At 44.9% G+C, this 22,461-nt stretch overlaps 1 protein-coding gene across 4 annotated transcripts in view; it reads left to right on the top strand.

The window, feature by feature from the left end:
- Positions 1 to 22,461, top strand: part of DYM (dymeclin) — a 241,013-nt gene that overhangs the window by 57,367 nt on the left and 161,185 nt on the right. The window lies entirely within an intron of this gene.

Below are 22,461 nucleotides of genomic sequence, written 5' to 3'. Positions count from 1 at the left end.
GTTGTGGTGGGAGCGTTTGGACACCAGGTCGTTCAGGTGAACAGCCGTCCCAGTTCAGCGTAGCAGGGGACTTGCTTCGCCTCTTGGCTGGCACGGGCACTTCTGTTTCAACACCTTTTTTTCTCGTTAGATTTTGTCTTTGCGTTACTGGTCACATCTGTAAAGACTCCAGAAAAGGAAAGGCTGTGCTGCGGACTGTAAAGCTGCCATGTTATTTTGAATTTTTGCTTTGTTATTTTATTTTTCTTTTATCTATTTTCTTATTCATGCGTGATAGGTGACGTGGGGAAGCTGAAAGTGTGTGTTTTCTCTTTACTTTCCCGTTCCCTTTCGCCTTTAGCTTCCTGCTCCTTCCCCAAAACAAGTAAAGATGGGTTACTTAATTTTTTTTTTTTAACCCATCTGCAATGAAAATCTGTATTTTAACCCCTTCCCCGAATAACTCCTGAGGTCTGGTAGGTTTTTTTAACGTGTACAAAGGGAAAGAAGAAAAGTTGATTCATATGATATCTATTATGTTGGGCATAGAATGAACTACTGATAGGAGCAGCACAAGTCGGTTGTTGGAAGTATTGTGTCATGATGAAATTCGTTCAAGCTCTGAAACAGTTTTATTTGCCTTACCAAAAATTTTGTCGGGGGAGAGGAGAAATTACTTCAAAGCTTAAAATAAATTAAAACAGCCTTTGCCTTGGAAAGGGAGTAGAATTTAAAAATAAGAAATGAAAGAGTACTTTTTCAGTTAGGGACGTAATCGTACGTGGCTGGGAGGTGAGGGAGGCAACGCCTGTCACTGAAGTGGACGAGAGGAGCAGTGAGTTTGCTTACCCGACCCGTTAATTGCATTAAATCCTTAAATTAACGCAGCAGAACTTCCTACGTGTACGTCTTGCTGATACAGCAGAGCTTATGGCTTTCCAATCAGCAGTGGGCGTTTTAATTTACAGAACAAATCAGATCTCGTCTATATGGATTTGGTATGAATGGAGCCTTAATCTTTGTCAGTTTACCCGACTGCAATATTTAAATATAAAGAATATTTTACGCGAGGAGCTCGCAGGTGAACTCTTAATTAATGCTGGTACTTACGAGGCAAGAATGTTCCTTGCAGAAAGTGGTTGGCTCTCTTGCCAATGCTTAGAACCTGTCCAGAAGGAGGTGGATAATTAACTGCCTTGTTAAGAAAGTCATTAATGCAAGTGGAAAGATGTCATTCTGGCTGTTGAATATACGCGGTGCAACAGAGTACTGTGTTGCCTGCGGTAGGTTTTGCAGGGGCTCGAAGGGAAACGAATCAAATTGAAGTGTGTTATGAAGCAAAACTTTCACTCCTTAAACTCTAAATGGAACGAACATTTGAATCTGATTAATCTGTAACGATAATATTTGTGGGCATTAGGACATCTGTACTTCAAAATTGCAGTCTTGCAGATTCGTACAGAACCTTTCTGCCTCCACCAGAATCCTAACTCTGTCATTTTTATTTTGTTACGCTACGTCGTCTTCAGTTCGGTTGTGTGGCGCATTTTTCTAACCGCGGTTAGTACGCGAAGAATACGTTGAATTTGCATAGCGAGAGACAAAAATGTTTTGGAGGATAAGTGGACATGCCATGAAAATCTTGGCTGTGATGAATTTTGCGATTTTTGAGGTAGTACAACCTTGCTGGAGCCGCACTCTGCCTGGACGGGGCTCGTAGTACGTTTTCTCTTGAGCCTTGTTGGGTATGTACTTAAGAGCACGTTATTTACAATATTGCCTATATGGGCCAAAGCATTTGATTTTTTTTTTTTTTTTTTTGAGGCTTGATTTCACAGATAGTTTCATTTCAACCGCTCTAGTTTCTAATGAACAACTTTTGTTTGAGAGGGGAAAATGTTCCTCTTAATGTTTGAGCATCAAAAAAAGCTTGGAAGTCTTTCCATCTTTCTTTATTTCTATGGGTTTTAGCTGTACTTCCTTGTTTTTGTAGACCCACGGAGGAGCTAAGCTCTGCAAAGAATGATCTAAGATTTAATGAGGCCTTTGACTAAAATCTTTGTCTTAAACCAACAAAGACAAACCCTTAATATGATTATAACGTAGTTATTTTTTCCTTGATGTTCCAGCAGAGCCAATGGTAATTAAATGTGTTCTGCCAAACTGTAGTTTCCAACACAAGTATGAGATTTTTACATAACCTGATAAATGGCTATTTTTCCTTTTGAACGAGCCATCAAAAACATTTTCCTTCTTTCTGCGAAAGACTTCCCAGCCAAATTAGAGCAAAGCCAAAACAGATCATGTGCTTAGCAGTGTATTAGTAGAAACTATTTTAACAGTTGCAGATTTAAATTTTATTTCCTTGTCCTGGAGCCAGTTACTATTGTGGAGTAATTTGGAACTTCTCTTTTTTGATTGAAGTTTAAGTTATCGGTATGTGGTAGTCGTAGTATAGAGCAGGGAACATTAATTTTCGTGACAGTTGGGTTTTGTTTGTCAATTTTATTTTATTTTATTTTTTTTCTTTCAAGTGAGTGGCATTTTCCAGAGTGACTCACTTTGGGGAAAGAAAAATACTATTAACAAGAAAAGAATGTGGCACCTAGGAATAGACATCCTGGTGAAAAGAATGGATTTCCATTATTGAAAAATAAATTTCGGTATTACATGGAAATTCAATTATTATCCTTATAGGAAAGTGTGAATTTTTGCTTGCTTCTCAGTAATTTGATTTTTATTTGGATTTCGAATTTGCACCAAGTCCAGAGCCGTGCTGCTGCCAAGCTGTGTCAGTCCAGGGCTGGCTGATGGCCGTAACCGTCACAGCTTGGGGGACATGGCTCAGACCTAAGTGACATGGAGAAGAGAAGGCTCTGGGGGGACCTTATAGCGGTCTTCCAGTACCTGAAGGAGGCTCCAGGAGGGATGGGGAGGGACTCTGGATCAGGGAGGGGAGCCACGGGACGAGGGGGAACAGTTTTAAACTGGAAGAGGGGAGATTGAGATGAGATCTGAGGAAGGAATTGTTTGCTGTGAGGGTGGTGAGCCCCTGGCCCAGGTTGCCCAGAGAAGCTGTGGCTGCCCCATCCCTGGAGGGGTTGAAGGCCAGGTTGGCCGGGGCTTGGAGCAACCTGGTGTGGTGGGAGGTGTCCCTGCCCAGGGCAGGGGGGTTGGAACTAGATGATCTTGAAGGTCCCCTTCCAACCCAAACCACTCGATGATTCTATGGCATGCTGCTTTTGTGCGTGCTGGGCTGCTGGCTGGGAGGGCCAGTCACATCAGGACAGGCTCCCCACTTATTCTGCTCCCCACTTATTGTAGGTGAAGGGCTGGAGCAAGTGGGAAGAAATGGCACTTTGCCGGTGTCTGCTTGCGAAGGATGCTTTGGTGCTGACAGTGGTATTCCCAAAGGGTGTCCATAAGAGAAGGGCTTTGGGTCTTAGAAGAATAGCTTTAACGGTGTCCTAGCTGGTATAGCGAAGGGGAGGTTTGTAGAGAGGCAATATTTTTTTATTAGACCACTTACTGCAGTAACACAGGGATGTAAGTGTGCTACCCAATCCATCTTCAGATGGCATAGCTTCCAAGAATTAAACCTTAGGAAAGGGCTTAAAGGCTTCGATGTTGGCCACCGAAGGAAGACAGAAACAGAATTGTCTAGGTTGGAAGAGACTGTTAAGATCAAGTCCAACCATTAACCTAATGTGGACAAAATGACCACTAAACCATGTCCCTCAGCACCACATCTACCTGTCTGTTAGATACCTCCAGGGATGGTGACTCCACTGCTTCCCTGGGCAGCCTGTTCCAATGCTTGACAACCCTTTCCGGGAAGAAAGATTTCTCTAACAGTTTTACTGGGAATGGTATTGGGATCCTGAAATACAAATTCTGCTAGCGGCACCGTAGCTGGAATGCAGCTTTATTCATTTGATCTTTCATCAAAAAATATTTAATAAAACTATGCATTATATACTTACAGCTGTATCTCTTTCACCATGGAACCTAAGAGAAGGTCTTAGATATATGAGAGGTCGGGGAGGAAGGCACGGAAACAAATCCCTTATTGCACGAGTTTCCAGTATTGTCTTCTGGTCCTTTCCGTCTTCTGTTTACGTCCCATAAGACAGAAGGAATGGGGATGACTTGGAGCTGGGAGGGTGGAGTGTAGATGTAGGGAGGAGGATGACTCTTTGATATCTCTTTTAACACAGCTATGATTTGGCTGGCTAATGTGAAAGCTCTTGCCTATGTGTAAATTACTGTTGCGGACATAAAAACCATTCCTGATGTGAATGTATGTGCAAAGAAATTAATGATAAAGAAACTACCTTCGTGGGGGTATCATTAGGGGCTTGCCCATGGAAAATGGGGAGCATGTTGGTCGGACAAGCCCTTGCGCGTTATTTTGATTGAGAATGTTAAGCAAATGCTGTCATGTTTGGCCTTTCTAGATGGGTTTCTGGATAGCATGTCTTCCATTGTGCCAGACGTCGTCCTCTTTTCTGCTCCTTTTGGAGCGTTTTTGTGAGGTTTGAAGGAGACTGTTATCGGGGAACCGCTGCGATTCAGTGGACGGATTTTCCTTGGCCGAGATCCAAACCTTGTCTTCCTGTTGTGGATATGAATAATGACAGAGTTGAGACCTTGTCACTCTTCTGCTGCATAGCGTAGGTAATAAATTTGGAAACTAGGTTTCGTAAGAGAATTGTGGTCAGGAACAGGACAAGGTTTTCTGTCTAAATGAAAAATTTCAGAATGAGTCTAACTCTGGAACAAATCCTTACGATTGTTGAAGGACTGAATTTCGTAGCATTCCGGCTAATATTTTGGATTTTTGCTCAGCATTGTGAGAATTTGTTAAATATACAGACTTGCAGTCTCAGTCTGACTGAAGCAAAAATTCTTACTTTCCCATTGGTCTTAGTTCACACAAAACTTTCGCATTAAATGAGATGACTTTATGCTGCAGCTAACATTCAGAATCAGTTTAACTCCATTTATTTTGGCTATGCACGTACATGAGTCTTCTGTATTAAACAGTTCTTGTAGGACTTCAAGTTTTAACCCGTATCTGGGGCAATGGACAAGTCTTTAGGGTGCTTGAGGGTGAAAGATGTGTAGCAGTAGGCTTTTTCAGGTCAACTTCACCTGGCTTTTAATAATGAGGCTTCAATAAAGTAATTATAATGGGATGCACAGGGCTGTCAAGAGGATGTTTTGCGTCAGATCTTCTTTCTACCATGAGACCTGGAGTCACCGCCCTGTGTGTCGTTGCTGTCTATAGCAGGCAGAGTCTTCACAAGTGGGATGTCCTGGTGGATGCTCACAGCGAGTGCGGTGGCTGAAGGGTTTTAGGAAGGGGCGACAGGCATGTCTTACACAGGGGTTTGCTTTTCACTTTCTTTGGGATTTTTGTTTTCACAGGAGCACAGAATCCCAGAGTGGCAGGGGTTGGAAGGGACCTTCAGAGATCATCTAGTCCAGCCCCCTGCCAGAGCAGGGTCACCCAGAGCAGGTTGGACAGGAACGTGTCCAGGCGGGTTTGGAATGTCTCCAGAGAAGGAGACTCCACAGCCTCTCTGGGCAGCCTGTGCTGCCAGGAAAAAAGAAGTTGTTCCTCATGTTCAGATGGAATTTCCCGTGTTCCAGTTTGTGCCCGTTGCCCCTTGTCCTGTCACCGGGCACCACTGAGAAGAGTCTGGCCCCATCCTCTTGCCACCCGCCCTTTAGATGTTGATGAGCATTGATGAGGTCCCCTCTCAGTCTGCTCTTCTCCAGGCTGACCAGCCCCAGGGCCCTCAGCCTTTCCTCATCAGAGAGGTGATCTGGTCCCTGGATCATCTTGGTAGCCCTCGGCTGGACTCTCTCCAGCAGTTCCCTGTCCTTCTTGAACTGGGGAGCCCAGAACTGGGCTGTTTTCTTTTCCTCCTCTCTCTTCTTTTAGAGAATTAGGGAGGGGGAAACTGAAGTCTTGCATTTTGCTTTGTTTAAAAAAAAAAAAAAAAGAAGAAAGGAAAAGAAGATAACTTTTTACCATCCTATTATAACTCCTCCTCCTGCAAAACGCAGGTGTGCGTGCCCACCCTTCCTCCTGTTGCTGCGCTCAGGAGATGCTGCCTGGGGAACTACCATCACCCTCAACTGCTCCATCTAAAGTAACCGAATTTCTCTGCTCTGCCACTCAGAGTGTGTTCTCAGTACATAAACCTTAGTTTTACATTAGAGAAATTTAACCTTTAGAATCCCTCCTGAGATGTCTGTCACGTAGCTGGGTTTGAACCCTTCGGAAAAGGTGGATTTAGAAATTCTTTTGAGCCTTTAAGAACAAAACGTAGTTTTCAGCAGATGGGAATTAGGGCGTAAATGAACTAGGACTTTGCAGGCAAGAAGTAGCTCTTTCGCAACGGGTTCTTACTGTGCCAGTCGTGTAATGTCTGCCTGAATACATTGCTTTGTGAATTGAAATTCCAAAAAAGTGGGGAGAAGGATTAGCCAGTAGAATGTATGAGAAGCGAATCATTTGCTTAGAAAGTTCTTAGCTATTTTTCCTATGTATACTCAAGGAAAATCCTGTGTTAGAGTTATCAGGCGTACAAACTTTTATTTTGGCCTGGAAAAGGGACATGGCATTTCTTTCGACAGAAATTTAACTCGAGGCTGCATGCCGGAAGGCTCTTCTTTTTTTTTTTTTTCCCAACTGCATAAGCTGGTCTTACATTACTCTCCAAATACTTTGCTTTTGAAGTGTTTGTGTAGACATATCAGAAGCTGTTCAGCTCTCTTCTCGAGAGAGAAAAGGCCCCGAGGGTCGCCATCAAACGTAAACGCCAATGGCAAGTTCTAGGCTGCGTGGTATAAAAGCTTTCCTGTTGCTCTGCGTGGCAAAGGATGTGTATTTATGGGTTTAAAGCTGGGTGTTGTGCTGGTTCTGGGGTGTGGATGCTCACAGAGGCATCGTATGCTCGTTGCAGCATCTTCAGTGGAAATCTTTGAGGTGAGACCCTAAACTTTCAACTCCTTAGTTTTAGCAAAGGTACTGAATGCTTGTAGGGAAGAAGGGGCATTTCTTGATGATGCTCTGTAATTTTGTAGAATTGCCTAGGTTGGAAGGGACCTTCAAGGTCATCGAGTCCAACCATCAGCCTAACACTGCCAAAACCACCGTTAACCCTTGTCCCTCAGCACCACGTCTGCCCGGCTTTTAAATCCCTCCAGGGATGGCGACTCCACCACTGCCCTGGGCAACCTCTTCCAATGCTTAATAACCCTTTCAGCGTAAAACTTTTTCCTAATATCCATCCTAAACCTCCCCTGGTGCAACTTGAGGCCGTTTCCTCTTGTCCCATCGCCTGTACCTTGGCAGAAGAGACCGACCCCCCCGGCTACCCCCTCCTTTCAGGGAGCTGCAGAGAGCGAGAAGGTCTCCCCTCAGCCTCCTTTTCTCCAGGCTGAACACCCCCAGCTCCCTCAGCCGCTCCTCACCAGACTTGTGCTCCAGACCCCTCACCAGCTCTGTTGCCCTTCTCTGGACACGCCCCAGCCCCTCAAGGTCTTTCTTGGCATGAGGGCCCCAAAACTGGACACAGCCCTCGAGGTGGGGCCTCCCCAGTGCCCAGTGCAGGGGGGGACGGTCACTGCCCCAGCCCTGCTGGCCACACTGTTCCTGACACAGGCCAGGATGCTGGTGGCCTCCTTGGCCACCTGGGCACACTGCTGGCTCATTCTCAGCCGCTGTCGACCAACACCCCCAGGTCCTTGTCCGCCGGGCAGCTCTCCAGCCACTCTGCCCCAGGCCTGGAGCGTCCGTGGGGTTGGTGTGACCCAAGTGCAGGACCCGGCACTTGGCCTTGGTGAACCTCACGCCATTGGCCTCGGCCCATTGATCCAGCGCGTCCACATCCCTCTGCAGAGCCGTCCTGCCCTCAAGCAGGCCAACAGTCCCACCCAACTTGGTGTTCTCTGCAAACCGATTGAGCGTGCCTTCAGTCCCCTTGTCCAGATCACTGATAAAGATATTTATGGTGGTGGTGGAAATATAGGAGCATTTCATTTTTCCTGGTATACCAAGTGGAGTATTTTTGTTGTTTTGTTGTTTTTTTTTCTTAATTATGTTGAAAACAATCTGAAAACCACAATTAGAACAAATGTGAAGTCGCAATATTGAAGCATTTGAAGAAGGAAAATGGCGCACAGCCTTCCAGTTAGAAACCAGGTGGTACAATGTGTGTGGAGCACTTTGATGTCTGGTTGGAATGCTGTGATAAAATGTCTCCAGCCACTCTCGGTCCTGAAGCTGTTCGTGACACGAGCTTAAAGCTTAAGATGCCATTTCAGAATTTCTTGGTATGAAGAACTTGTATTTCTGTAGTCAACTGTGAACACTCGGGTCTTTTGTGTTAAGAGCTGTTTCTTAGAGAGAAGTGTGGCAAATGGAACCCAGGAAGTCTAAAGAAAACAGTTTTACTAAACAGGGGACATAATTACTTTATTTTCCGAGTACAATATTTGGAACACCATTAGGTTTCTCTAGTGCAAGGTCAAGCAAGATATGATGGGGACAAACTTTGTTAGCATGGCCTGTTGTGGTAGAATCGTATAATCATAGAATCATTTAGGTTGGAAAAGACCCTTGGGATCATCGAGTCCAACCATCAACCCCACTCTACAAAGTTCTCCCCTACACCATATCCCTTAACACCACATCTAAACGAGTCTTAAACACATCCAGGGATGGTGACTCTGCCACCTCCCTGGACAGCCTATTCCAGAGTCTGACCACTCTTTCTGTGAAGAATTTTTTCCTAATGTCCAGCCTAAACCTACCCTGCTGCATCTTGAACCCATTCCCTCTTGTTCCATTGCTAATTGCCTGTGAGAAGAGACCAGCACCAACCTCTCTACAGTGTCCTTTCAAGTAGTTGCAGAGAGTGATGAGGTCTCCCCTCAGCCTCCTCTTCCTCAAACTAAACAGTCCCAGCTCCTTCAATCGCTCCTCATCAGATTTATTCTCCAGGCCCTTCACCAGCTTCGTTGCCCTCCTCTGCACTCGCTCCAGCACCTCGATATCTCTCTCATATTGAGGTGCCCAAAACTGGACACAATACTCAAGGTGTGGCCTCACCAGTGCTGAGTACAGGGGGACAATCACCTCCCCACTTCTGCTGGTCACACTATTTCTAATACACCAGGATGCCATTGGCTTTCTTGGCCACCTGGGCACACTGCTGGCTCATGTTCAGCCGCGTGTCAATTAGAACCCCCAGGTCCTTTTCTGCCAGGCAGCTCTCCAGCCACACTTCCCCAAGCCTGTAGCGCTGCATGGGGTTGTTTTGGCCCAAGTGCAGGACCCAGCACTTGGCCTTGTTGAAGCACATTCCATTAGCCTTGGCCCATCGGTCCAACCTATCCAAGTCTCTCTGTAGAGCCTCCCTCTCCTCATGCAGATCAACACTCCCGCTTAGCTTGGTGTCATCTGCAAACTTGCTGATGATACACTCTATGTCCTTATCAAGGTCATCAATAAAGATGTTGAACAGAAATGGTCCCAACACCGAGCCCTGAGGGACACCGCTTGTGACCGGCCACCAGCTGGATTTAACTCCATTGACCACCACTCTTTGGGACCGCCCAGCCAGCCAGTGCTTGATCCAGCAGATCGTATGCTCATCCAGGCCATGAGCCGCCAGTTTTTCCATGAGAATTCTATGGGGGACAGTTGTCAAATGCTTTTCGAAAGTCTAGGTAGACAATGTCCACAGCCTTTCTCTCATCCAATAATTGGGTGACCTTGTCATAGAAGGAGATCGGGTTTGTCAGGCAGGATCTGCCTTTCATAAACCCCTGCTGACTAGGCCTGATCCCCTGGTTGTCCAGGACGAGGGATAATGGTTTTAAACTGAAAGAGGGGAGATTTAGATGAGATCTGAGGAAGAAATTGTTTGCTGTGAGGGTGGTGAGCCCCTGGCCCAGGTTGCCCAGAGAAGCTGTGGCTGCCCCATCCCTGGAGGGGTTGAAGGCCAGGTTTGGCCGGGGCTTGGAGCAACCTGGTGTGGTGGGAGGTGTCCTTGCCCAGGGCAGGGGGGTTGGAACGAGGTGGTCTTTAAGGTCCCTTCCAACCCAAACCATTCTGTGATTCTATGAAATCTGGAGTAGTTTTTTTGGAATTAAAAAAGAACAAACCCAACCAAACAGATCTGTTATGAGAATAATGGCAAGTCTGGGCACTGCTCCAAACAGATGCATTCCCAGGCTTGAATAAATAGAGGACTCCATTGCTATGAAGCCTGACCTTACTTGAGATCATCCATGGGTTTTCCTCTTGCCAAACATTTGGTAGAACGAATCAGATGACTGTAATCAGAAAGCTATCGAGATGACTTTTGTTCAACTTCATTAAACTATCTTGCCTGTGACTGAGAAGGGAGAGGAGGCAAGATGTTTTTCCGTTGACATTTTTAGAAGAAGCGTCAGTCTTCCCAGGTCTCTCTCAACCAGCATCTGGAGCATCTTCTCCCAAAACCAAATCTGAGATCTGCACACCATCACTTCTAGAGGTAGGCCTGCTGTTTCAGCTAATTTCAGTCATGGAATGGAGTTTGCCGACATGCTTCAACATAATCTCATTTTGTGATGGAGAAATCTTTACTGATTTCAGGCATTTTTTTTTCCCCTCCTTGACTTCCTCTTTTTTTTTTCACTTTGGGGATTTTGCGTGCTGTCATTTCTGTTAAAAGTTAAATGAGGGCTTTGCTGCACAATGTAGTCTTCAAGGTGGTGGTTGTTGCTTCTAGGTCGGAGCAGCCTGGGAGACGGACAGAAGCTATAGAGCCTCTGATTTTTGTAGCAGTTATTCTTGGACAGAAATTACGTGTAATCTAGGTTAGAGAACTGCTTATTATGTAAAAGCTTTAAGCAATTGACAGCGCAGCATTTTACATTTCTGCAATTAAGGAAGTTGTCCTGAAATAGTCTGAGCATAGATGGAAAATGTGCTCATTAGCCACGTTCCTATTCTTGCCCAATGTTCTGTTTAATTCTTCGGTAAACTTTTGACTTGCAATGGCTGCTGTCACTACGTTTTTGTTATAATTGCTGCATTGGTTAGAATTGCTTATTAGTGAAGATTTATATACGTTTTCCCCTTCTGGAGATCTATTTACTTTCCCTACGCCGAGTTCTAAAACGCTCTGAAGCTTTGCAAAAAGTTGTACCGTTTCCCAAACAAACAATTTTTAGCTGCTGTGGCAGTCGCAAAACAAAGTCCTGGTGACAGCCCTTGGTGCAAGCGAGTGATTTAATTCCAGCATTAAAATGAACAAACGCAGGGAGAACTGTTGAGCGTGGCTGGTCTGAGCGGATTTGCCGTTTCTGCTAGTGCTGCTTCATGACTCGAAAATACATTATGTTTAATATGGGCCCTCCTGGGACTGTGTGAGTTTACTAAATAAGTGCATCGAGTGATATAAAGAAGAGAATGAGTAGACTTCAAGAGTCTTGTCTCTTCCTCCACTGTTTTTCTGTTCCCTTGGTGAACTCGGAAAAGTCTCTCGGACGTGAAGGTTTAGGTAAACTTCTTTCAAACAATATATAGAGGGGGAAAAAAAATAAATCTACTAATTAATTTCTGTATCAGTCAACTAAAACGTTTTAAAGTCCCGTGGAGCTTGTCTAGTCAGGTTAATGATCTGTCACGTCGTTTGTAGCTACTTGCGGAATTTTTGTTCTTGCTAAATAGCAAGCGTTTCTCTGTGCCATTTGGCTGCTTAGTATTTTCACTGGAAGACGAAAAAAAATAACCTTGTGGGCTGTTGCAGTTTGTGTGTTGGAAAATAATGTGTTCTCAATCACTGGTACAGTGTTTCTCTTCCTGTCTTTTTAATAGCATCGTTTTTTCCCCCCCCACTGTCTTTTGCACTCTCTCTCCCCACCACAGCCAGTCTTAAAACCCATGGCATGCCCCGATATTTTAAGTCATTTTTAAAGCGATTTCAACATCTTATCGGTATGGCAAGGACCGGCGTATTTGCAAATTGCGGCAGTCGATTCGCAAAGCGCATAAACCGTGTAAAAAGTTTTTGCTTCGGCAGATATTTAGAGCTCTCCGGTTAATTAATTTCCAATGAAATTCTCGCCGTGGTTTGGCGCATAGTTGAAACGAGCACGAAGCAACTGCTAAAGGTGGAAACCTGAAATACTTGCAATTATTGCACCTTATGTACAAATCAATCCCTTTGTTGTGCGGAACTGACATTTCCCCTGTCACTTTATCCTCCTCAGGAGGCAGACTTTGAAAAGAAATAATGACTGTATACATGAAAATTTATAGTTGTGTCTGCTTAGTGTGGGTGTCATGCTAGCCATAATTCCTTATGAAGCGTGGTGGCCGTTATGGAAATCATCATTGTATCCTTTCTCAAGCGTAGGAAGGGATTTTTTAATCTGTTAGAACGCCAAATGCTTTTAACTGGAATCGAATGTGGTCCACTATCCGTAAATTATAACCATGCGCCCGTGTGGGTGTCTTATCATTAAACTCTCATGCCTGTGTGAGAAGCGTGGGAGGTAATAAAAGCTTGGGACATAATAGGTGGTAGATTGTACATTTTCTCTTTAAAATTTGTTCTGAATGTCGTTTGGAGGCCTTTAATTCACATCTTCCCCAAAGAAACCAACGCTGTGTTTGGGATATTAATTAAGCAGCACCGTGTTTTGTTTTTCTCTTTTGGGCTTGTACCAAATGCTAATTAAAAACTAGTTAACGAGGTCCGTAGGCTCTCCTTGAGGATGTAAGGCATGTTTATGCAACTTCACACTGGTTTTAGGTGTTTGAGTTAGAACCGAGGCTTTTGCTGCAATAACTATGTCAGGGCGTTCCTTATTGTGGAGGCAGGTGTTTCTATAGCTGCTCATTACAGAATTGTAGGGGTCAGAAGGGACCTCTGGAGATCATCTAGTCCAACCCCCTGCCAGAGCAGGGTCACCCAGAGCAGGTGGCACAGGAACGCGTCCAGGCGGGTTTGGAATGTCTCCAGAGAAGGAGACTCCACAGCCTCTCTGGGCAGCCTCTTCCAGGGCTCTGGCACCCTCAAAGGAAAGAAGTTCCTCCTCATGTTGAGATGGAATTTCCCATGTTCCAGTTTGTGCCCGTTGCCCCTTGTCCTGTCCCCGGGCACCACTGAGAAGAGTCTGGCCCCATCCTCTTGCCACCCACCCTTTAGCTATTGCTGAGCATTGATGGGATCCCCTCTCAGTCTGCTCTTCTCCAGGCTGACCAGCCCCAGGGCTCTCAGCCTTTCCTCAGCAGAGAGACCCTCCAGTCCCTTGATCATCTTGGTAGCTTTAAAAAGTGGTGGTTTGTCCCACATCCACCGCTCTGTTATGTTTGTCTCCCATCATCAGAACATCTAAACGTCTTCCAGTGTTTCTTTGACCAGCCTCAGATGAAAGGCGTGGGGCAAAGGGTGGTTGTACTCAGGAGATATGAAGATCATTTCGTCTTTTGGGTAACTGTAAGGTTTGAGCTGACACTTTCAGGGGACTGTTCATAACGATTCTGAGATTTCTTTCTTGAATGGAAATAGTTAATTTAGAATTTGCTATGGCGTGTAGCTTAGATTTCTTATCTCGCCACGTGTATCTGTGTCCTACTGTGCATTTATCACCCTGGTGCTTAGCTGCCATTCCACCAGGAGATTATTCCGTGACTCTTAGGCACTTTAGACTTGATGATCCGCATTAGATTTTTGTATTTTCAGATTTTAACCTGAGTGCTTTGTTGGTTTCCAAGATACGTATGAAATCAGAGGTGTTAGTACTCCCGTTAGATGTACGGTAATCTACAGATAATCTTCCTTCGCTATGCAAACTGACCATTTAGTCCTTTATTTAGGCCACTTCTTATTCTTTTAGAAGTTTGATTTGATTTTATTCTTTTTTAAAAAAAAGACAAAGTCTCTTAGAAGTCCCGTTTTAGTGGGTGCAATTCCGCCTTCACTTTCAATCCAAGGGAAGTATGAGCTGCTGTTGAAAGAAGCTCAAACCACATGCTGCCGCTTTTGCCTGCGTGTTTCTTTGGCCCGCCTCTCCTTTTTTTGCTTATATTTGCATTTGCGTGGCCACGTGGTGAGCTGTCGCAGAGAATTGAGCTAGCTGAGGATTGTCCTTCCCCTCAACTTGGCTAAAGAAATTAATTTTCCTGTGTGGCTACCCAAATATTGGGTTTTCTTTTAAGAAGGGAACAGAAAGCGGGAAGAAATGTGCAAAGGGAAGGGGGGGCTGATTTTAAAAACCCTGTTGACGTGCTCTTTATCCACTAGATTGCTCTTGGTGCTGTTCGTTGACTCCTTGAAAAAGTTTTGAAAGGTCTGCGAGATAAATGTATGGAGAAATGTTATGCAAAGGGGAAGGGTCAGTGCAACTTCTGTAGTAGGAACGACCTACCTGTGTAAGAGCCTGATTTGAATCTTCTCCAAAAATCATAAGTTATCCACGTGTCTCCTGGTTGTAGTCGCTGCTTTGCCTACAGGGAAGGTATGGAGATGTCGTGTCCTGCATCCGAAGGAGTTCTTCGCGGATTGGTGTTGCAGTCACCAGCTTATGCTTCTCTATTAACGGATTCACTTTGAGGATTTGATAGCAGAGTTCCTTCAGCGCTGCCAGCTGAGCGCTCTAGTCTTGACCATTTGTGGCTATTCTGAATTTCTTCCTAAGTCTTCTCCTGACCCTTCACTCAAAGACTAGTTATCCAAAGGCAGCCTCCTGTTGAGCCTTGATCCGATTGAAGGTGACCAACTGTCCTTCCACTGCTCTTGCATCGGATCTGCTGATGGTACATCTGGAATGCATTGGAAAATGCACCCGACATATTTCATGTAGCTCGTCGGCTAGAGCCTGACCTTCTCAGAGTGCTCCCTTAACGCCTCCATTGCTTTCTAGCCTCTTTGAGGAGCTGTCTACTTGATATTATTAAAAAAACCCAACTTCTACTGTTAATTTTTATATCTTTAGCAAGCTGTTCCTATGTTATTTTTGGCTTGACTCGATACGGTTTAGCATTGAACTTGCTAAAACTTATGTACCTTTTTGTTTCCTGATTTGGAAAAGACATAATCTTTTTACATTTAATGGTCTCCTTCCTCTGCAGTTGAGTCACGGTGATATTTTTTTCTCTTCTGTTCTGTTTGGAGCCTCTAATATCTGATATACATCCTCTCTGGACCCTTAATGTGGTGATTTTAAGTTCTTTCACTGCCATCTACAAACAATTCATAAGCTGAGCCTGTTTTCTTATCGTTTCTTGAGCTTTTTGAGTACGTTCTATGTCAAGGCTGAATTTGGTAACTAGGAAAATTAATTCCACTTTAAGATACTTGGAAAAATCCTCTGACCATTTTCTAGTTAACGGGCTTCAATTAAGAACACTTGTGGAAAGCTGTATGTGAGAAGTTGGTGGGGGTTTTGGTTTTTCGGAAGAAGAGCAGATCATGACCTTGAGCAAAGATTTCCCTTGTCTGCAAGAGAAGGGAAAGTAGAAATCTGGGAGGTTTCAGCAGAGTTGACTCTCAGCTGGAAGGAAAATCTGGGTCAAATTAATTCCGCCAAGAATGGGAGATGGTTTTAGATGCCACGGCAGTTGACAGTTGTTTGATACCCCCTAGTTCTCTGTGTGTGTATGTATATGATAGAAAAACTATAGAATAGAAATAAAATACAGTGACGATATATAACATATATAAACCTAAATACATTTTTATAATATAAATAGATATGACCTAGTATACCATATCAATATATATTTAGTGTATGTATACAAATACATACCTTGTAGGTATCAAAATACCTAGAGATAAAGAAATGAAAATATGCATAAATTTTAGATGAGGATTATTTCTTACATAAATATAAACCAAGAGGATCTGTTATATAAATATATGTAAATATATTAAAATAAATACAGCCATACGAAATGTAGTTTAAAAATATAAAGATATTGCTAGGAAAAAAAGTGGTTTGGCATGCATCATTTCGAGTTTGGCTTGAGGTTTATCCAAGTAAATCACGGCTGACTTCTGAATGGAACCTCGATATTTTATATTTACGGAACTGGTTCTCTCCGCAACTGGCATTCTCTGAATGTCTGTCAATAGAAGATCTGGCTATATGTTTATACATGATATCTATATATTTATATAATTGTATGTCTATATACCCGTGCATATATATATACACAATGCGTATATAATTTATTCTTTTGTATATATAATCTATTCTGACTCTCTTTGGTGAGTCAGAGATCTCTTAGGCGACTGGGTTGTTAACTGGATATTTCTTACTGCAGCCATCGGTCCCATCCCTGACTTGCACCAGCCTGGCGTGTGTTTTGTTTCTATTTTTTATTTATTTTTGTATTTATTTCCCAAAGCAGTGACCGGGAAGCTGGGTAGTTTACCGCTCGTTGATAATTGTTCTTGAATCCAGATTCAGGAATCGCTTATAAAGCTAAGGGTTGCTTCCAGAAATACCTTTTCACTCCCTTCCTCCATGGGAAACTGTAATCATGAGAGTAGTTTTGGTAAAACCAGTGAAATTGTTCTTTGCTGAGCTGGGATGTCAGGGGAGATGATAAATGGATATTGTCCAGCGCCGTAACCAGACCAAACAGTGTGCGTTTGGGCCAAGGGCATAGAGAGGTAAATGCCCTTATTAAGAAGAAATTCTCATTTTTACAGATAGGGGAAATAGAGGAAATAACATGCTTGCAGCTTGCCTAAAATTATACAATGAGTTGACATTACAACTAGGAAGAAACTTCCAGGGTCCTGATCTTTATCCTCATGATTTAACTGCTGGGCCTTGCTTCAAGGTTAATAAAACATGCTGTTTGCATGTGATAACTTGTGTAAGATTCCCACTTAACTAACAATTTCGGATGATTTTATAGGATGTATATACAGCATGTACCTGTCTCTCTTTGTCTGGTCTTGTGAATCGTAATTCTTCGTTTTGCTAAGTGGAGTTTAGGATGTAAGCAATCAAAATCCTTTTTTCCTTTCTGAAGGAAGCGTGTTGTCGGTATTCCTGAAGAGCCCCCATAATAAGGTAATTAATGTGAAATGCAATCAGATCAGCTATAATTTTGACAGATACAAATGCCACTGCCTATTTTAATATATGAGTATATAAGTTTGCAGAGCTTGAAATTGCATGTTAAAAGCGAAGGTATCATCAACCAACCTGAAGAAGGGTGGATGAGGGAAAGGCTGTGGATGTTTTCCTGGACTTTAGTAAGGCCTTTGATATGGTTTCGCACAGCATCCTCCTTGAGAAATTGGCTGCCCATGGCTTGGACGGGAGTTTTGTTCACTGGGTAAAAATTTGGCTGGAGGGCCGGGCCCAGAGAGTGGTGGTGAACAGAGTTAAATCCAGTTGGCGGCCGGTCACGAGTGGTGTTCCTCAGGGCTTGGTAGTGGGGCCCGTTCTCTTCAAAATCTTTATCAATGATCTAGACGAGGTGATCGAGTGCACCCTCAGTCAGTTTGCAGATGACACCAAGTTGGGTGGGACTGTTGGCCTGCTTGAGGGCAGGACGGCTCTGCAGAGGGATGTGGACAGGCTGGATGGATGGGCTGAGGCCAATGGCGTGAGGTTCACCAAGGCCAAGTGCCGGGTCCTGCACTTGGGTCACACCAACCCCATGGACGCTCCAGGCCTGGGGCAGAGCGGCTGGAGAGCTGCCCGGCGGACAAGGACCTGGGGGTGTTGGTCGACAGCGGCTGAGAATGAGCCAGCAGTGTGCCCAGGTGGCCAAGGAGGCCACCAGCATCCTGGCCTGTGTCAGGAACAGTGTGGCCAGCAGGGCTGGGGCAGTGACCGTCCCCCCCTGCACTGGGCACTGGGGAGGCCCCACCTCGAGTGCTGTGTCCAGTTTTGGGTCCCTCATGCCAAGAAAGACCTTGAGGGGCTGGAGTGTGTCCAGAGAAGGGCAGCGGAGCTGGTGAGGGGTCTGGAGCACAAGTCTGGTGAGGAGCGGCTGAGGGAGCTGGGGGTGTTCAGCCTGGAGAAAAGGAGGCTGAGGGGAGACCTTCTCGCTCTCTGCAGCTCCCTGAAAGGAGGGGGTAGCCAGGGGGAGTCGGTCTCTGCTCCCAAGGAAAAAGCGATAGGATAAGAGGAAACGGCCTCAAGTTGCACCAGGGGAGGTTTAGGATGGATATTAGGAGAAATGTCTTCACCAGAAGGGTTATTAAGCATTGGAAGAGGCTGCCCAGGGCAGTGGTGGAGTCCCCATCCCTGGAGGTATTGAAAAGCCGGGCAGACGTGGTGCTGAGGGACGTGGGTCAGTGGTGGTTTTGGCAGTGTCAGGTTGATGCTTGGACTCGATGATCTGACAGGTCCCTTCCAACCTAGATAATTCTGTGATTCTATGGGAGGTAAGAGAGCAGCCGAGCAGGAGAAGAGCGGGAAGGGGAGCTCGGCTGGGTGTCCGGGCAGTGGGAAGGCCGTTGTGCCCAGGCCGCCAGGCAGCCCAGAGCTGTGGGCCAGCCCCAGCAGTGCCAGCCCTTGGCAGGGGACAGTCACAGGGTCCCGCTGTCAGCTCTCGTGCTGTGGCTCGCGAGGCAGCGTACGGACCAAACAGCTTGGCAACAATTGTGATTTTTGCAGAAAGTTAGCTGAGTAGCGCAAATATGGAGGGAATGTTGGGGATGGCAGAAATGTTTTTATGTAAATTATTACAATATTCGAATTATCCACTCAAAACCAGGTAGTCTAAAAAGGATTACTCTGCACAAGCGACAGCTGCTGATGCTGAGCGCCTAAAAAACTTGTATAGGCCGTAGGGCCTGCCAAATAATTTTGGCAGAAGTTTGCTCCGTGAAAATCTGAGGGACTTTTCAAAAGTAAGTGTAGTCGCTCTGGAGACAGCGGTGCCGGGTGTCACCCTGGAGGGTGCTCAAAATGGCTTTTTGTAACACCGAGGTTGGTCTTGTACGGAATGAGAGTGGCATTGTAGGTTATATTAAAGAGTTATATTAATTTCTTTTTCTCGAGCGTGGGCATAGAGCGACGGTAGATGCCAGCAGAGAAGGCAGCGGGTCGTTCTCAGTAGTTCCTAATTACGCTCCCAGAGAGCAAGCGTTTCACTCTTTACGGCTTGGCACTTATTGCCAAATCCTTATGAACAGGAAAAGCCTAAAGGAATCCCTTACCCTGCGGTAAAACATTTTTGGGTACTGAAGAGGAAATGTTTTGGATCTGAACGCGCGTGCTAGAGACAAAGCGCCTCTAAATGTACCTTCTTTTATTGGGAGAAATGCAAATCTTTACGTAATTCATGCCATAAAGTAGGTTAATAACAACTGGCATGTCCGTATTTGGAACCAAAAGTTTCTTAATACATTATATGTAATTTTAGTCTTTAATAGTAAAGTTGACGAGTGTTAGCACGTGTTTCTATATAATTTCAATGTCAACTATCAATTTTTGTTGGAAAAAAATATCTCTTTGTAAAAGAGTGTGCATATAAAGGCAGAATTAGTAATACTTGGTCAGCCTTTTTCTCCCCTCATCGCGCTGTATTTTTGTAGTCAGCAAATTTCGTAGGCCAAAACCTTCATTCCCTCCACACTGGCCATTTACCCAAAAGACAAGCAACTTTATAGGTATTAAATGCATAAACCGACCTTAAATAATAGGATATTGTGTGTTGCAGCTCTGGTTTATTGGTTTGGATCCAACCGTGGTGTCTGGTGGCAAAACCTTGTTACTATTTGACGCCTCTGGAGCTGATTTCAGTTCAGAGACCGAAGCCAAAGGGCAGGTGCTAACATAAAACAGCTCATCAGCGTCGGCGGTAATTTATGTCCCGCTCCGAAGAGTTGAGCATGGAGAAACCCCCCTTCTCTTGGCTGAGGCGGCATTTTCTGCTAGTCAAAATAATGAAAAAATTTGCCCTGGTACGCTCCTTCTAGGGGTAGGACTTCATTTTTCTCAACGTTTTATCATTAAAAGTATTATTTTAATAATATTCATGTAGGTGGAGCTGGTATTGATGCCTGTAGATAAGCCTATGTAGCACTTTCTGTAGTGAAATCCAATTTTCAATGGCTCATAATTACTTTTTTTTTTTTTTCAAACTTCAGTTGTTTGTGATGAAACTTTTCACGCTGAGTATCTTCCTTCAGACTGACTTTTTTTTTTTTTAATTTTTTTTTTTATTTATTTTCTTTGGCACTGCTTTAATTGAAAACAGTTCTTCTGTTTCTGAGAATGAGGTTAGGGAAAAATGTTATTTAACCAACGCTGAATTCTTACATCTGTTTTATAGAGGCGTTTTAGAGCCTTCATGCCTTGGAACAGGCTCTTGAGATTTGGGAAGGGGGGCTTAGGGGAGTGAAAACCGTGGACAAAGATGTGCCGTTTGCAGTCCCTCTTAAAGTTTACAAAGTCTGGCAAAGTGACAAGGTTCTGAAACTTGCTGTTTGCATACGTTGAGCAGAAACTCGCTGAAAAACTGGCAGCAAAAGTGTCTAAACGTTGAGTTTTCGTGAAGTGTGTTCCACAGCGAGGTTTAAGATGCGACACCTCTCGTGAAGTCCGTTCCAGGACGTGGGGGGACGGGACTTTCCCTGCAGCTGCCTCATCCAGTCGCTGGTGGACCAGGTTTCAAGCAAGAGAATTAACGCTCTGGGACTTTCTCGTCCTTGGTGTAGCAGGTAGCGTAGAGGAGGAAGTTGTCTCACTGCATTACCAAATGTTACGGCTTAGAGCAAAAATAGGGACAGGCTGGGGTGGATTAAAAACCAACATGCCCATTGCGTGACAGCATTGGGGAGAGGTGGCAGGGTCCAAAGAGCGTGAGCAAGTCTTCTCAGAAATATGGGTGGCAGCCAGAGCACTCCCAAACTGTGTAGCACTGAGTTTTCCAACTCTACGTGTATTTGGGATATTATTTAGTTGCTTTTAAATGCTCTCCTGAAGGAGAAGCTGGTTGGAACTGCTGCAGGTACCAGTGCTCAGGTGCTTTAGAAGTTTGGAGGAGTAAAGCTTAGGGCTACCAGGGAAGCAGCAGATAACAGAGTTGTAGGGGTTGGAAGGGACCTTCGGAGATCATCTAGTCTGACTCCCCTGCCAAAGCAGGGTCACTCAGAGCGGATTGGACAGGGATGCATCCAGGCGGGTTTGAATATCTCCAGAGAAGGAGACTCCACAGCTTCTCTGGGCAACCTCTTCCAGGGCTCTGCCATCCTCAAAGGAAAGAAGTTTTTCCTCATGTTGAGACGGAACTTCCTGTGTCCTAACTTTTGTCCATTGCCCTTTGTCCTGTCACCGAGCACCACTGAGAAGAACCTGACCCCATCCTCTTGCCACCTGCCCTTTAGCTATTGCTGAGCATTGATGAGGTCCCCTCTCAGTCTTCTCTTCTCCGGGCTGACCAGCCCCAGGGCTCTCAGCCTTTCCTCATCGGAGAGGTGCTCCAGTCCCTGGATCATCTTTGCAGCCCTTGGCTGGAGTCTCTCCAGCAGTTCCCTGTCCTTCTGGAACTGGGGGCCCAGAACTGGACCCAGTGCTCCAGCTGTGGCCTCCCCAGGGCAGAGCAGAGGGGGAGGATGACCTCCCTCCACCTGCTGGCCACAGTCTTCTTAACGTCCCCCCAGGGGACCCTTGGCCTTCTTGGCCACAAGGCACATTGTTACCTCATGGGCAACTTGTTGTCCAAAGAAGATTTGTGATGACTTTGCTGTGCTAGCTATTCCTTTTTAGTTTTGTGTGGGACAAGAAACAGGAGATTGGGAATTTTATCTGGCATATGTGCAGCAGGCTGTGGAAAAGAGCAAGCAGTATTTGTTTCGATAGAAGGAGGGGCATGAAGAGGTTGGGGAAGATGCTGAGGTTTAGCTGTCGAGATGTAATTCGTTGATGGGATGGAAGGAATAATGAAAACTGGGACCAGGAGGTGAGGTACATCCTCACAGAGCCAGATCCAGCAGGTCTGCTACATAAGTCCAGTTGTGGTTCAGGCAATTAAAGGATAATAGTCCCTCATAATAATTAAGGGATAATAAATTCAGGGAATTCACCCCTTAACCTCATCTTGCTCCATTGCAAGTTCTTCCTGGTCAAACGCAGGTAGAGAGATGCTGATGGTTGTGCCGTGGTAAAGTTGACCCTTGTTTCCTGAATACTGGTCTCAGACGTAAGTCTGGGTTTGACCCCTCGAATAGTGGCAAGAATGAGCGCTGAAGTCCTCCAGAAGGGATATGTCTTGCCCTGGAATTGGGACACGTCTTGTCTTGATACTTGCCATGGAAACTGGGCTGCGACAAGTGAGGGAACAGAAAGATGAAAATTATCTTGTGTTTTAGGCAACTGAGTCCAGAGAAAAGTTAGTTCTCCCTTGCCTCTTTGCATTTTATTTTATTTTTATTAGGAGTCTAGGTAGATCGTTTTAGTGGGAGACTTTTCCAGGAGCCACTTGCCCGT

The sequence above is a fragment of the Chroicocephalus ridibundus genome, chromosome Z (genome assembly GCF_963924245.1).
Source record: "Chroicocephalus ridibundus chromosome Z, bChrRid1.1, whole genome shotgun sequence".
NCBI classification, from domain to species: Eukaryota; Metazoa; Chordata; class Aves; order Charadriiformes; family Laridae; genus Chroicocephalus; species Chroicocephalus ridibundus.
This window is presented reverse-complemented; position numbering and strand designations above follow the sequence as displayed.